General features: G+C 37.9%; 1 protein-coding gene across 3 annotated transcripts in view; it reads left to right on the forward strand.

Annotated features, from left to right (window-relative positions):
* The window catches only part of TMOD3 (tropomodulin 3), a 68,354-nt gene that overhangs the window by 11,136 nt on the left and 40,131 nt on the right, over window positions 1-17,087 (forward strand). The window contains exon 2 of one of the 3 annotated variants that reach the window (XM_010969508.3): window positions 632-752. The exons of 1 other annotated variant lie outside the window; for it this stretch is intronic. The gene's annotated coding sequence lies outside the window, so the exon portion shown is untranslated. The remainder of the gene's footprint in view (window positions 1-631; window positions 753-17,087) is intronic. One more of the 3 variants, XM_010969510.3, reaches the window with a different exon arrangement.

Here is a 17,087-nt window from a genome sequence, read left to right on the forward strand (position 1 = left end):
CTATGCCAAGGCAGACTTTATGACCTTGGGGGAGGTAAACTAAGCTTCTTGGCCAATAGCAGTGATTTCTAAGACTTCCTTTCTTTCATCAGTTCTGCTTTTTTTCAGCTACCACCCATCTTAAATAGTCATTTGTTTTTCTTTGCACCCCCACCCCCTTCCATTTTTCCTTTCGCAGAAACCATCCCCACTAGCTGTGTGGTTCTCATTCTTTCAGTAGTTTAATATGATTTGAGTTTTATTGTATGTGGATATGTATGTCTCAAAGACTATATTCTGGTAATTTTCATTGTTTATAGGAAACTCTCCTATGTTAATATGATAAAAAAAAATTTCAGTTTTTGCACCAGAGGTTTTGTGTCTTCTGTCTTGAAACCCTAATAAAAACCTGCAATACTCTCTCCTTACTGGACTGTCAGATGGTTCACCACATGAAAATAAATACTCCAGCTCAAGTCACCAAAATTTTTTTTAAACAGTTACTGAGGCATAATTTACGTATCATAAAATTCATACATTGTAAGTATATAATTCAATAATAGAAAATAACTTTATCTATCCCATACTCTTTAGCGCTGTCTTTAGTCTGTAAGAGAACAGTCATCTTGCCCTTTCCCCTTTTTGTTCGCAGGATCCCTTTCAGTGAGTTGTGTGGGTGTTGTGCCTGGCTGCCACCTGGTTCCTTACAAGTACGTCACCTGTTGGTTATTGCTTCAGTTATTCATTCTGGATGTCATAGAACCTCATTAACAGTGAGTTCTCTACAGTTAGGACACAGGGTCAAAGTGGTGGGACAGTGCTCCTTTTTGCCATTAGCCGAGGGAACTCATTCTCTCATCTTAGTTATTCTCCCCCTGATGAGAACTGTACTCTAACTCCAGGGCTCTCCATCTTTTTGGTTGGTCCTGTGTCTCCCACCTCCCCCTTGACACCTCAGGACACGTTATGCAAACTGTAGGTGTGTGCCTCCTCAAAGATTATAGCTGTTTCTCCATGTTAGTGTGAAAATTAATATAATTGCTATAGCAAAGCATGGTATATCCCCAGTCCCCTGAAATTGGTTAGAGTAAAACAAATGCTATCCCTGAAAATCACAACTGTGCTGTTTCTCTGAAGCTGTGTATGAAATGCTTCACTGTGCAGGCGTGAGGTGTGGTCCACTGGGGAGCATGCGTTCACAGCAGGCGAACACCCGAATCAATGGCAAGTACTGGGGCTAAATGGTGTGGTGCATCCTGACCATGGTTGACCTTCAGAGTGAAAGATTGAGTAGGGTTGGAGGAGCTAGGAAAGGCTTTGGAGAACCTGGACTTGAGCTAGTCTTTGAAGGGTGTGCAGAGTTTGGATAGAATGGAGAAGTGAAGTTTGGGGCTGAGGTAGGGAGGATTGTTGAGGAGAAGTGCAGACCATCATGGGAAACAAAGGAGGCAAAGAGGTGCAAGTGAATTCAGAATATTTGTGAGACCCTGAGGAAGCCAGCCTGATTAGAGCCCAGGATTCCTAGTGATTGTTAATGAAAGTAGGAAGGTGGAGTTTTATCAAAATCACCCAAGAAACTGTCAAAATAGAAGCACGTATAAGCACAAATAAGAAAAAATTCTCAGCAAAGGGATGAAATGTAAGAGCACTGTTTCTGGAGGCATATAGTCAGGTGACTGTGAGCAAGGTCATCAGGCAGGAAAGCAAAAGCTTAGAGTCAGGCAAGGACTCTGCTTGTCCCTGGGAGCATTGTTTTTACTTCCTGTCTTTATAAGGCTCCAGAAATTTCCCTGGGTACTGGAACCATTCCTAGGAAAGGGCAGGGTCCAGAAACACAAGGCTTTGAAGGCCTGCACAGGACTTCAGAACAGTTAAAATGATCTCTCTTGATATTTCCTTAGAGAAAAGGAAAAAACACCCAACACTGGCCCAACCCAAGTTTCAGAGTTTCAATTTTTTTATACAGGGCCTTTGGTCCCAAGCTGTGGAGCTTGGGAGAATATATAATTATATGTCTCTTTGAACAATTTTTACTATTGTTCATATAAATCATTAGGTTTTTTTCAACTTAATTAATGTTCTGAAATTATTTTCATGGGGCTCTTTGATGGCTAATGCTTTTTATTGTTTTGCTTTTCCACCAAAGCACTTTTTGCTGTTACCTGGGGATGGCATGCGTAATATTTGTTACTGTTTTTTCATACATGGCAGTAAAATGCAACAAATGATTAAGTTCTTTAAATTAAAAACAAAATGAATGCACATAATACAGAACTCAAAAGGGACCACTGGATATCTAGCGAACACTCTCCCTTTATTTTTAGCTCTCTAGTTTGTCTCAGGTTCTTGTGGATCCTTCCAGAGTTATCCCCAAGGCACTTATTTTTAAAAGTTGAGTCATCTTAGACTTTTAGGTTTGGAAGGCCCATAGGGGTCATTTGTTAACCATTACTGTTTCTTGTGGTAATAGAGAAAAGTAGGCAAGATTTGAGGAATGGACCTGGATGAGGGAATGGGGTTGAGTGACCTCTCTAAAATTTCTTAGAATATCACCATCTGAAATTAAAGCGTTTATGAAGCCTGTTGTCCAAAGTTCTCTTCCCTAAATTCCAAATCTATTTTTCTAATCTGTTTTCCTTGTTCTAAAGTCTGATATCTTCCAGTACTGTCCTACACTTGAGTGTCTTGGTTTTAAATTTTAATTAAAATAGAGACAGTAGATTAGATACTTTTAAATTTATTTTTAAAAAAGAAAATGAAACAAAGAACAAGGCAGAAGTCCATGTGCTACTTTATACTTTATTACTATATTAATAAAATTTGTATTTAAATTTGTGATTAATTTTTTTGCATTCATTCCTATGATTTATGATGTATTGGGAATTCATGTTTTCATAGAAGCATTTCTAATTTTATTATGGGAAAATAGGAAATGATCTGTAAAAATTTGCTTTATTTGGCAACTTTTCAGGAAAGCATTTATTAATATGGTCATTCCACTTTAGCTTCTTTTTCCCTAGTTCATAAAAACCTTGGCCCATGTTTGACTTCATTATTTACTTTTTTTGCTGCTTATCTGTTCTGGTTTTTCAAGTCACTTTTATTTCACTTTAGTATTTTTGTGCTTAACTATCATGATTCAGCTGTCATATTTTTCCTTTCTTCTTACGCATTATTCATCTTGGCAGTGATGAGGAAGAGTTACCATTTTTTTCCTCCATGATTGGGTTAAATATTGCTTCCGTAAGATGATAGGCTTTGAGAGTTAGAAGAGACCTGAAGCCATGGAGCCCCGGTATGAAGTCTATGAATAGGCTTCTTTAGGCAAATAGAATTTGCCACTTCTCATCTGTTGGTAGTGGCTGCCTAAGGACGGAGGCAGAATTTACACTCACTGGGGAAAAGGCTGTTTGATTTGCCTTGTCTATCGTGGACCTGGAGGAGCCTGGTCAGAACTGGGGCATGTATTGGTTATTCTTCATCTAGTCTGGGAAAACTGAGAAGTGAAGTAACTTGCTCAAAGTCACGGGGTCCTGAAGTCCATAGATCTACTGACTCCCAGCTCAATGCCAGGAGCCAAGTGCTAGGCTTTTACTCCTTAAGAATTCTGGAGTTCCTTCTGGATGCTTTGTTTTGCTTTGTTTTTCCTCCTTGAGTGGTAATTGAATTCTATCAAGTATTTTAATTTGTCACAGTTTGTTGTATCTTTAGGAAAGACTCAGAAGTATTCATCAGACAGTCTAAAGGTAGAGGATTCTCCTTATTCTAGCAAATAAAGGGGGTTTGAGTTATATCGTCTAGCTAAAAATAACTTTTTTCATTTTTTTAAGACTGAAAGACTTACTATCTTATCCTTATTACAATCCAACCAGACCCACCCTCCCAAAAAGGGGGGGAGTAGAATTTTATTAGAAAGAATGAATTTATTAGAGCAAGATCAAAACAAAACCTGATCTAGAAGGATTAAAACACTAGCAAAATAAGATAAGGTAGGGAGATACTTTAATTACTTTTTATTTTAGACATTTATGAACTATACTATCTGGTATTTTGGCCAAGATCGTGCATTATTTTGCATTTGCAAACACAAATAACACCATACACAACACAAATAATAGTAGCTATATACTGTGTGTATGTTAGTATTTATTTTATGATCACTGATTTGGGAAATCTTCATATTAAAAAGTATCCTCTGACATTTTCCACATCTTGTTGGCTTATTTTGGTGGTTTAGATTAGTTCTGGTAATCCCTTAGGGCACTTTCATCTCATGTTTTGCCAAAACTTTGCCTTTTTAAAGTCTCTAGAATGCTGGGACAGCTTTCCTACAAAATACTTTGATGACTTATTAACTATGAATCAGCAGGTCTGCAAGTATTGCCAACAGCAATTAGGTACATCTTCATCGAGGCACATTTTGTTGAGAATAGTTGATTTCTCCCAGAGTAGTTTCCTCATTTGGAGGTCTGTTTTTCTATATAAACACATTTTTTTGTTGAACAGTGATGCACTTCTTAATCCTTACTGTGGCACAACTGTTGTTACATAGCATTGCTAGAGAACAGGTTCTGCATACCCACGGATGTAAAAAGGGAGTGGAGAAAGAGAAGAGACATCCATCCCAGTGATGGGTTCTTTTCAGTGTGCCACCTGTGCTGTGCTCTTACGATTTAAGGTGGCAGGCGAGGGTCTGAGGGAGAATCAGATTTACTTTCACTATATGCCCAACTTTACTGGTCACCACTTTTGCATATTGAAAGAGTTCAACAGTGTCTCTAAAGAAAACTTTTAAAGTGTTGAGTTTGAATCTACATTTAACATTAACCCTACAATTGAATGTTACAGTCTCTGTGCCCTGTTTGTGCCATGTCTTTGATTCCTGAGATCTTTTAAATTCCAGTTTGAGGAATGTTCATAAAGTGGGGAGAGAGAACAACAATCTGTTCAATGCAATTTTCTGAAATTCTTTCCCCCTCCTTCCCGTGGCCCCCTTCCTCTCCCTGTGCCCTACTCTTCTCCAGTCCAGTGCCTCCCTTCCCCAGGACAGCACATTAAATGTGACAGGCTCTTAGTCAATGTATACAAATATATATTCATTTGAAGATGGGGAAATTGGTAAGGTTGAGAAAGAGTATTTCAGAATGATGGAAAAACTCTGGTCTAAAGTCCAGGAAGAGATGAAACTGAGGAACAGTGTTGCCTTTCACCTTTTGTTCACTGCATAAAACTCAGTTTGATCTCGGCATGATTTCTTTTAGACCTAGCCTAGTTTATTTTAGAATTTTGTATATAGTTCAGTGCTTACTAATTCAGTGTATTAAGACAAATTTTGCAAGAGGAAGAATGAGTCATAACGATACTTCCTTTGGGAGGGAAAGAGAAAGAAAATCCTCGGTCTGTACATTATATACTTGGAATGGATTCAGCATTTTGATTGATGGTTAAGCACTGATAAGCTTTCCCTGCAAGTCACCTCATATCATATTTGGTTTTGTCCACAGTATAACTGGTAGAAGGATCTTTTAGGTTAACCAGCAGAGATAAGGAGCTCTGTAACTTTATTACCCTGAGAGACTTATTGTCATTTCTATTTCAAGATTTTTTTGAGTTTGCAACAACTTTTAGAAAAGCTTGAACATTTCCTAGTCTACCCAGTCTATTAAACAAACAAACCAAAAAGACGACTGAAAAACATTTGGTGGTAAGAAACTGGGTATGCTAAAGGGTGTGGCTGGTGTGGCATTTATCTAAGCACAGAATGGGTTCTTCTCTGACCTCACCTTGTATCTCTGATGCTGCAACTCCACCGAGAAGAATAAAAAGAGAGGAGGTGGGCTACGACTGGGAGGCGGTTTGACTGCTTGGAGGTAGAAAGGGAAGTGGAGGTATTATTCACATGGGAGCCACAAAGTCTTTCAGTAGAGTCTTGAAAGATTGAAGTGGTATGAGTAACCTCTGAAGTATTTCTCTTAATAGTCACAAAATGGCTGCTTTATACTTCAAGGTTGCCCTCATTAACCTGCTTCCAATTAAATCTATTCTTTGTTCTGGCCCTAACAAGTTTTTTCTGGACTACCCTCAGACTTCAGACTTTATTTTCTTTTCTTGTTCTTTTGAGATCTGTAGATCCCAAAATAAATCAACATGACATCAGTAGCAATGGCAGGAAAGACAGGGCTACTTAGCTAATCTCATACCTGTTGAGGGTTAGTAAGTTTCCAGAGAACTTTTACACAGAATAGTCAACCACTGTTTTCCCAAACTTACGTGTGCAGAGCAACTACCTCACTCAGATCTATGTCCACATCTGGTCAACCATAGCATCCTAAGAACTCCACAAAAATCATTAGTGTACTGCCTTTTAGCTTCATTGTATAGAAAGGCAGTGAACAGAATAGAAGGATAGATTTAGCATCCAATTTATTTCCTTTAAAAAAGTATTGTTATTGCAAAAGTAATACACATTATATACAACTAAAATAAAATGGTTTTCATTTTTTAGAAGGTAAATACTATATGCATAATGCTTTGAATGCAGTGAACATTAAGAACATTTTTTGATTATAATTAGTGTTACCTAGAATCATAAGCTCATAAAAGGGAAATGGGACTCCTAAACGCCCTTGCAGTTGAGGATTGGCTGCACATTATCCTTGACTATTATTCATACTCAGCTTGTGCTTTAGCAATGCCAGGAATAAATAGATAACTTTCTTTACTCCCACCTTCTCCAATGAAGAAAATGTTCCTCAAACCAACAGAGATGAAACTAAAGGCTGACATTAAATAGGAGAGCATTTAGTTGCTTTAAATTTTAAAATCTCCAGGTAGAGATAACTTATTTTAAAATTGTTTCCAGATTAATTCTGAAACCAGGCCCAAACAAAAAAGAAAAAAAGAATGTTGATTTGAAATTTTTTAACCAAAGCAAATTGAAGCAGATACTTATCAAGTTTTGGATGGTGAACCACATTCAATTCAAAAGACTAGTGGATATATTTATCTAGAGGAAATATTTTGATCCTAACTACTATTATCTAATATATATCAACATTGAAATAGTTTTATTTTTTAAAGATAAACATATGTAGGGGGGAGGGTATAGGTCAGTGGTAGAGTATGTGCTTAGCATGAATGAGGTCCTGGGTCCAATCCCCAGTGCCTCTGTTAAAAAAATAATAAATTTAAAAAATAAATAAATAAACATGTAATCACTGAATTTTCTTTAGCGTGAAAGGATAATGAGACTACCAGTGAGTAGTCAATATCTGAAACAAAAAAAAGACAAAGCTGAGCTTAATACCTACTTTAATAAGAGAGAGCTATGCTGGCTAGGCACCTTCTCTGAGCAGAGGAGACCAATTTCTCATACAGGGTTTTTGGGAAGAGTGGAATTCTGGGACTGGCAAACTTTCTGAGGCCATAGTGACCTCATCTGCAGAAGCATAATTATTTGAGTCTGTTGATTGGTTGGCTGGCACTCAGAGGAGTGTTTACTGGAGTGAGTCTCTTCCTCATTGGTGGACCTTCAGAAGTGAGAGGCTTATGGTGATCGATTGCCTTGCAAAGGCAAATCGTTGATTTTTGTTGTTGTTGTTGACTAATACTTGTTACTGTGGCTACAGAAAAATCAATTTTTTCTATGTTTGTGGGAACTTTAATTCTCAATATCAAATACATGTAATTACTTGTATAAAGCAAGCATATACTTAAAATATTTTTGAGGTGTAACTTAAAGGAAGAACATTTTAAGTGGACAGCTTAATAAGTTTCTGCATATGTGTATACTTGGGTAACTATCACCCAGTTCAAGATATAGTACATTTTCATTAACCTAGAATGTTCTCTAATACCCTCACCTAGCTATTCAGTACCCCTCTTAGCTATTCTGATTTCCAGCCCCATGGACTTGTTTTGACGGTTCTTGAATTTCATGTATGTGGAAGCATGTAGTATGTATTATTTTATGTCTAGCTTTTTATATTCCTTGCAGCATAATGCACGTGAGATTCATTCATGTTTTGCATATATAGTTGTTCTTTAATACTAGGTAATATTCTGTTTTATGACTCTTCTGCAATTCATTTGTATATTCTCTTGGAAATGGACATTTGGGTCATTTTTAGTTTGGAGGTATTATAACGTCTTATTAACACAAACACTATTTCTCTTGGTTATATGGCTAGGAGTGAAATTGCTACATCATTGTGGTATGGGTATGTTTAGTTTTGGTAGATACTACCAAATAGTTTCCCAAAGTGGTTGAATCAATTTGTACTCCATTAGCAAATTATGAGTTTCAGTTGCTCCACATCCTTGTCAACACTTGGTATTGCCACTCTTTTTTATTTTAGCCATGCCGGTAGGTATACGTATTTTTATTTTTAAAAAGGCAAATTTGAAGGAAAAAAGCCTATGCCATTTCAGCAATTTAACATGAGAAACTTAAAAATACAGCGTTAGCTGGTTTAATCAAGTATTAACTTTCCTATTAATTCTTAGCCTAATTTATTTATTTCTTTAAAAATAAGCCTTGATTTATTTCTTAAACAGCTTCTTAACTTAGATCTGATCTAGGAAGAAACATCCTAAGCAAAGCTACTGTCACTGTAAAGTTAAGACATTAGTGTTTCAATAACCGTGAATGAATGACTCTAGGTTAACTTAAGTGACTTTCAGTTTACCCTTAGCCTTGAAATTAATTATATTTGCTATTTTTTAGTTCTTGGCATGTGCCATGATCTGTTCTGTGTTGAGGATGCAGAAGTGAACAAAACAAAGTCCCTGACTGAATACAGTTTAGATTTTAGTGACAAAATATAGATAATGAATCAGTAAATATATAGCATGTCAGATAATAATATAGAGGGAAATACAGGATAAGAAAATAGAGATTGCCTGGTGCAGTAGTTCAGGGGGCCTGTGGGATATTTTATATATAGTGGACAGGGAAGTCCTTTCTTATCAGTTGACATTTAAGCACAGACCTTAAAGAAGAGAGAGAACAGGTCATTTAGCTGTTCTAGGGATGAGTTTTCCAGGTAGAAGGAACATCAAGTGCAGAAGCCCTCAGGCGGGAGTGCGCCTCGTTTGTCAGAGGAAGAGCAAGGTCAGTGTTGCTGAGGTCTTGTGAGCAAAGTGGTGAATGGTTGGAGATGAGTTGGGGCTTGAGGGGGCTCATGTAGGGTCTTGTGGACCATTGTAAGGTCATCTGGCTTTTATTCAGATTGAGATAAGATGCCATTAAAAGATTGTGAGTAGCGGAATTAATGGAATCTGACTAGTTCACACACAAACTTGTGTACACATGTTCATGGACACTTTATTTGTAATAGTCAAGAACTGTCTTTCACCATCTAAATTGTTAGACTGCAAAAAATACATACCATGGAATCCAGTTTAAAAAGTGAACTGTTGATACACGGCAACTTGGATGAATCTTTACATATTTATGCTTAGTGATAACAGCCAATCCCTAAGGTTACATATGATGCTATGCATATAGCATTTTTTAAAATGACTTAATTTTAGAAAAGGAGGGCAGATCAGTTGTTTGCCAGGGGTTAGAGAGGGGCATGAATGTGGTTGTAAAAAGACAACATGAATCTTTGTGTTGTTGAAACTGTTCAGTTTCTTGACTGTGGTGGTGGATACACAAATCTAAAAGGTAATAAAATTGTATGGAACATACTACATACAGGTATACACACATATGAGAACAAGTAAAACTGGGGAAATCAGAATAAGATCAGTGAACTATATCAATGTCAATATGCTCATTGTGATATACTATAGTTTTACAAAATGTTACTGTCGGGGGAAACTGGACAGCATGTTCAAGGAATCCCTCTGTGTTGTTTCTTCCAACTGCGTGAGAATCTCTAACTCTTTCAATAAGAACTTCAGTTAAAAACAATAAGATAGCTCTGGTACCTTTGCAGCAGATAGACTGTAGACTCTATGGGCATTAGAGTGGGGGCAGGAGCCTGAGTTAGGAGGCGATTGCAATAACCCAGGAAAGAGATGATGATGACTTGGACCAGAGGGGAAGCAGTGGAGATGGTAAGACGTGATGTTTTAAAGATAGAGCCAAATGTTTGATGGATCAGATGTGGAGTGTGAGAGAACTCACAGTTAATTCCAAGAGTTGTAGACTGAGCAACTAAAAGAATGGAGTTGCTGTTAATTAAATGGTAAAAACATGGCAAGAGCAGGTGTGGGGGAGAAAATTAAGAGTCTGTTTTGTACATTCACTTTTGAGATATCTGTTATCCATCCAAGTAGAGATGTGACAGAGGTAGTTATTTTTAAGTCCAGAGTTTGGGAAAGAAGGCCAAATTGGAGCTGTAAATGCAAGAATTGTCAATGTATGAAATCACCTAGGGAGTGAGTATAGAAAGAGAAGCTGCCCAAAGAACTAAGTCCTGGGGGGCACTCCAGCATTTAAAGGTAGGGAGAATGAGGAGGAACTAGCAGAGGAGAATAGGGTGGGGCAGCCAGAGAGATAAAGGGGGACCAAGAGAAAAATCAGTGTCCCCATGGCCAAGTAAGAAAAGTTTTTTAGGATGAAAGGATTGATCTATTGTCAAATGCTGCTTCTCATAGGTCTTGTAAGACGAAAACTAAGAGGTGACAGTTAGATTTGGCACCAGGCAGGTCATTGCTGACAAGGTCAGTTTGGGTGGAGTAAGTGCTGGGAATGAAAGCCAGGTTGGAGAAGGTTTAAAAGAATAAGAGGGAGAGGACTTGGGGTACTGAAAACAGACTGTTCTTTCAAGGAGTTTTGCTATAAAGAGGAACCAAGAAGTAGCCTGTAGGGGGACATGAAGGGTCTGGAGGGGGATATGAAATCAAAGGAATGTTTGATTTTAATTTGGGAGATACATACAGTCTCTGTGCTGATGGGCATGGTCCCATAGAGAAAGGGCACAATTATTGGAGTGATCTTGAATAAATGAGCATGGGTGAGATCTGGTTACAGGAAATGTGATTGGCTTTAGATAAGAATCTGGACAGCTTATCTATAAAAACAAGAGTGAAGGTAGAGTTCATGGGTACAAATTCAGGTCAGGTGATAGACCATAGCAGTGGGAGTGTAGATGTCCTTTTATGATTGCTTCTATATTCTCAGTGAAATATTAAGATAGTGTCTTCAGCTGAGAGTGACAGATAAAACTATTAAAGATTTGAAGGAAAAGAAGAGGTAAAATAGCCCTGTACAATAGTGGGAGAGTGTGGGAGAGTGACTGGACTAGGGAAATGCAGTGGGAATACTAGGCAGCACTCTTTGATGTTAGTGGTGACAAATATTAAGTATGGCCGGTCAATTTGTGTGTTTTTCTCCTATTTTATCTGCCACCCTGGCAGATTTTATCTGAGGAGTAAGAAGAGTGTTTTAACCAGGATTGGGGTTTTGCTAGAGGAGGAGTTCCAGAGAGGGAAGATCAAAGAAATTGAGAGTTAGGGAGGGGTACAATTATTGGTAATGATTAGAACTAGGTTACAAGCGTCGGGATGTAGAGTGGAGGTAGGGCGGAGCACTGGATCATCAGAAGAGAGAAAGAAGGCCAGGGAACTCAGAGACTAGGTGTTGGAAGGGTCAGTTATGTGGATGTTGAAATCACAGTGATTACTGGTGCCAAATTAATGATCATCTCTTCCTCAGCAGTTTGACTATAAGTATTATAAGTCCTGGAGAAAAAATAAGTTAGGAGCAGTAATGGTGTAATATTTCTTTTAAATCATGGCAGATTATTTGCTCGTTTCACTTTTTAGAGTCAGCTCTTTGCAAAAGATGATACCAGATACAGTGTTAACAGACATGTGCTTTCGTTTAGCCTACAAATACATTTAAAGCCCACAGCCAGCAATTGTTTTATTTAGTAATTTTTAATTGGTTTATTTATCTAGTTTAGCTAATTTGATATTGTTATGGATTTGTTCAAAATTTGTTATATTAGAACAGTTCACAATATGGACCTCAAAACAAGCCATTATGAAAATATTAACCAGAACCTTTTTTTAGACCTAGAAATATAGATGGCAAAGGACCATGTTCAGCTCTTTAGAAAAAATAGATATGGAATTTAAAAAACATTATTAAATACTAACAAATTAACATGAGGTTTTATCTCCTTACAGCCAATCTATGAACAAATCCTTTTGACTTTGCTTCTGAAATACACAGCATGTTTTTTTCCAATTGTCTCACTATATATGTACAACTCCAGGCAAAGCCACCATTGTTCCTCATCTAGATTGCTGCTGGTAGCAGAGTCCTAGGCTGAGGGAGCTGCTAGACACCTTGAGATCTTGGCTCAGAAGTCACCTTTCAGAACAGTCTGTCTGAACCACTTAGAGTAACTTTCCTGACCCTCATTTCCCCCGTGGCATTGTCCTGGGTTTACCTTTAGCATGTTTATTACTGTCTGTTCTGACCTTGGTTTTTTTTTGTTCATTGTTTTTTGTCTATATGCCACCTTTAAAATAAATTAGAGCAAGGAACTTGTCTGTCTTGTATACTGCTTATGCCTATTGTCTGGAACAAGTCAGTTCCTGGTACAGGAGATGTTCAAAAATACTTGTTGAGTGAATAGTAAATATACTGGAAAACAAATAATCATCTGGGAAACTTGACACATTAAAAAAGTGTCATATCTGGTGGGTCAGGTTGGTTTTAGTACCCAGGGGTCCTAGGAGAAGCCAATGAGGAAAAGATGCCTCGCACATCTGAAGAGTTAGACTTGGTGTCTTTAGAGAGGAAATTCATTTCTTTACTCAAATCTTCACCAGAGCATGTTGTTAATTTCAGAGATCTGATGACTGATAATCAGATATTTTTTTAATTTTGTTTTAACTGGGGAAGATTAGACAGCAGAGAACGCTGAGTAGCAAGCCCAAATGGTTTGACACTGAGGGAAGAAGAGGTAAATAATGCAGATGCTGTGAAGTGCTAGCAGAAGTATCAAAGACTAATTATCAGTGCTTTTTTAGTTGTGATGAGGGAAACGTGGTGCAAGAGAGACACTAGATACCTGGGGGAGTTAGAGGAAACTACCAAAGAGGGAAAGGGGAGACTGATATATGATCCAATTAAATCAAATTTGGCTTAACTGTGTGCCACCAGGTACTGTACCTGGTGACGGCATCCCAGGAAGAAATGAGATCTAGGAATCTCTGCTCTTCAAGCATCTTACAGTGTCCAGCAAGAGAGACAGATGAAAGATGACCTAGTACAATGTCATTGTTGGTTTGACATGAGATAGGGGGTGTCTTTGGGAGTAGCTGGCCAGCCAGCCCTGGGATAGGGTTTCATGTGGTGGTCATCAGCTTTGCTTTTGCAGAGACCTGAGTTCAATCCACCAGAAGTTACCTAATTTCTTTAAAAGTAGCCCAGACTAACCATGCTCATAAAATACTGGTACATAAGTCAAAACATGAATGTATTAATTTACAGTAAGGAAAGCTAGGTGAATAGGCAAGTTTTAATTAGAAGACTACTTGATGAGCATGGAGAAGAATAAGGAGAGTTGAATTACTAAATGTTGATTACGTCAGGCATCAGCCATCTGATATTTCTTCATAGGAGGCATGTAACTGCAGTGGGACCAGCCAGTCACATCTGTTGGTCAGGATACCATGCCTCCCTTATGCTTAATGAACACGGCCACATCTTGTTTGATGAACCCCATTTATTTGTATCTGCTTGCTTACTGCCTTCTTTCTCTGGTTGTGTTACCACCATTCTGTAGTCATTTGTTCTATCTACTTTGGGGGGAATCATTTCTCTTATCATATATATGTTGATAGTACCAGTTATACCCTTACATTTTGAAGATACCCATATTTCCTAGGAGTGGGAATGGAGAGCAAGGAAGACTTCTGGGAAGGTACGTATGCATCTTAAGTAAGCCTTGAAGAATATGTAGGGGTTTGGATGAGGACAGGTAGGTAAGAAAGAGTGCATTCATTGCAGCGAGAAGGAACAGAATAAACAAAGGCATAGAGACCTAAAAAGTTGGGGTCTGTTTGGCCCATCAGCTGTGTGACGGTGAGCAGTTGGAGATAATATTAGAACGCTAGCTGGAACCCAGTTGTGAGCTGTGTATCTCATGCTGAGGAATTTGGACTTTATCTTGTAGGTCACGGGTTGGCAGACCTTTTCCAGTAAAGGGCCAGATAGTAAATATTTTAGGTTTTGCAGACCATATGGTCTCTGTTGCATTTATTCAGCTTTCCCATTGTAGCACAAGAGCAGCCGTGGACAACACGAGTGAATGAATGTGACTATGTTCCAATAAGATAGTACCGACAAAAACAGGCAGCAGGCTGAATTTGGCCCACTGACACTGTAGTTTGCCTAACCCCACTGAAGGTACTGTGAGTCTATATTAGGTTTTTGAACCAGAGAACAACGTGACCACATGTGTGCATTAAAGAGAGAACAGATTAAGAGGCTGAACTCTGAGTTTGCCCTGTTGAAATAGTGATGAAATGGGGGTTACACCTCATATCTTTAGAGAATATAACTCTGAATCATGTATTTCTGATTTCTTTAAAATATAGTCAGTTTGAAGATCTTACTCTATAAAAAATGTGAAACAAATAAAATAAGTGGAGATTGGTTAGAGTAGTGAAGTGTTTCTCTAAAAAATTATTGTGGATCCTTGTGTTAATTTTTGCAAAAACTAAATTGCTATTGATGGGAATACAGTACTAACTGCTTCAGTAGGGGCTCTCTTTGGGTTCATTGTGCCTGCCTGACCATCTACCTTGTTCGGATCTCAGAGAAACCTTCGGTTACATAACACTTTGTCTCCATTTTGTGCAAATGCATCATTTAGGTATTAAGAAAGCCTCTGTATTAGTTTAGAACAGTTAAAGCTGTTCCGCCTGGTGCTGGTGCAGTGATAAATATAAATGTAAATACAGCATCTGAAATCTCACAGCAGGGCTTTGTTTTAAGTGATCCGAAAGATCTAGAATATAGCTATTAATTTTTAAAAATTATCTAAATAGAAAGCTAAAATTTAAAACGTTTGTGAAATGAGATGGCTGAGAATCCTTCTGGAAATTAGCAGGGTCCTGGAAGTCTTGTGTGAAAAATAAGGAGGATTCTAGAGACAAGTAATAAATGAAAAGGAAATTGTTTAATGGAATGAAGACTTTTGGCCCAGAAAATTCCAGGAGTTTCCTTATGTTCCTCAGTACTACCTCAGCTAACTGAAATCCAGTGAAGCAGTGGCAGACTGAAAAAGAAAAGCATACCATAGCAGTAACTCCCACAGACTTTGGGGACTATTTTAACAAAGTCCTTCAGCCTGTGAGTAAGACAAGATGGGCAGCCACAAGACTGTGAAACCTGTTTATCAGAATTTACGAAGTGAGCTCCTCTAGAGCGGTGGCCCTCAAAGCCTAATTCCTGACCGGCTGCATCAGCACCACCTGGCAGCAGGTTAAAAATGCAGGTTTTCAGCCCTACCCTAGACCTACTCAGTCAGGAAACTAGGGGTGGGGCCCAGGGGCGGTGTCCTAACGAGCCCTCCAGGGAGCTCTGATTCACTCTGAAACTTGAAAACCACTGCTCTGAAAGTGATGGAGAATTAAACAGTCTGGTCATACCAGAATTTCAGGTTAAAAAATTTTCTACTTCTGCCTGAAAGTTTGCCTAACTTATCTGGCAAAACTAATCTTTGCTTATATGCAACCTTTTAAAAAATGATTTATGAGAATATTATGCTTTTGAAAATCTACTTCTGTGCTGTGTAAATTATGAAATGCTATTTTTATGAGGTGTATTTTACAGTAGCTTGGGGATTTTAAAGAAGTTCCTGTAGACCCAGTATAGATTTAAAATACTTTTTAGTACACTGGTTGAAACTATTCAGAATTTGTTCCCCTTCCGATATACAGATGTCAGAGGACAAGCAAGAGAGGACATGTGATCTGGGGGACAAAAAACAAAGCAAAGCACTGCTTCCAGAGCGTCCCTTCCTAAGGAGTCTGTTGCTAATACTTGGAACATTTGTCAGTATACAGATAATCCTCAATAAAGGATGAGAGTAGAGAGGGAAGGTACAGTCAAGTTCAAGAATCTTTTGTTGTTTTTGAAGTATAGTCAGTTTACAATGTTGTGTCAGTTTCTGGTGTACAGCACAATGCTTCAGTCATATAGGAACATACATACATTCGTTTTCATATTCTTTCTCACCATAAGTTACTACAAGATATTGAATATAGTTCCCTGTGCTATACAGTATGGACTTGTTTGTTTTATGAGAATCTGAACATTTCTGAGCAACATTAGGTAGGATGAGCACCAGCTATTTGCTTTTTATTGAAGCTTCTGGGAAACTTTGGTATATAACCTGTAAGTTCTTGCCTAGGAATTGGCAAAATTTCATTATCCGAACTTGAAGGAGATGCCCTTTCCATTGCTTTGATAAGGGGAAAACAAGCCAAAGAAGTAAATTCCTTAAAAATTTAAGTGAAAACCACTTTGATATGTTTCCCCCTAGAAAATTCCATAATAAACTAGTAAGAGTTAAAAGAAAATGGAAGAAGAGATTTTTAACATATAACTGACAAAGATTTGTATCCAGAATATAGTAAAGAGTATCTATTTTTTTTAAAAAAGATAAACAGCACAGTACAAAAATGGGCAACAGATTCTTCACAGTCTAAGGAATATGACTGAGTCCAAGTGACTAAGGCCAAGAACATATGAAAAGATGCTCAACCTCATCATAACTCAGCAAAATGCAAATTAAAACCACAGTGAAGTATCATTTCACATCCATCCGCATGAGTAAAAATAAATTGTCTGCTAATACCAACAGTTAGCAAGGATAAGTAACATGAAATTGTCATGCATTAAATATTCTAGGAATATAAATTGGTAAAACCACTTTGAAAATAGTTTGACATTACCTAGTAAAGCTGACTAATACCATATCCTTTTTCCAGCAATTCCATTCCTAGGTTTGAATAACTTGGAGAAACTCTTGCACATGTATATCAGGAAGTAGGTAACAAAATTGTTTATAGCAGAAAACTAGAGCAGGAAGGACTGTAAGTAATTCAGATGTTCATTTATACAATGGACT

This window comes from Camelus bactrianus, chromosome 6 (assembly GCF_048773025.1).
Source record: "Camelus bactrianus isolate YW-2024 breed Bactrian camel chromosome 6, ASM4877302v1, whole genome shotgun sequence".
NCBI lineage: Eukaryota > Metazoa > Chordata > Mammalia > Artiodactyla > Camelidae > Camelus > Camelus bactrianus.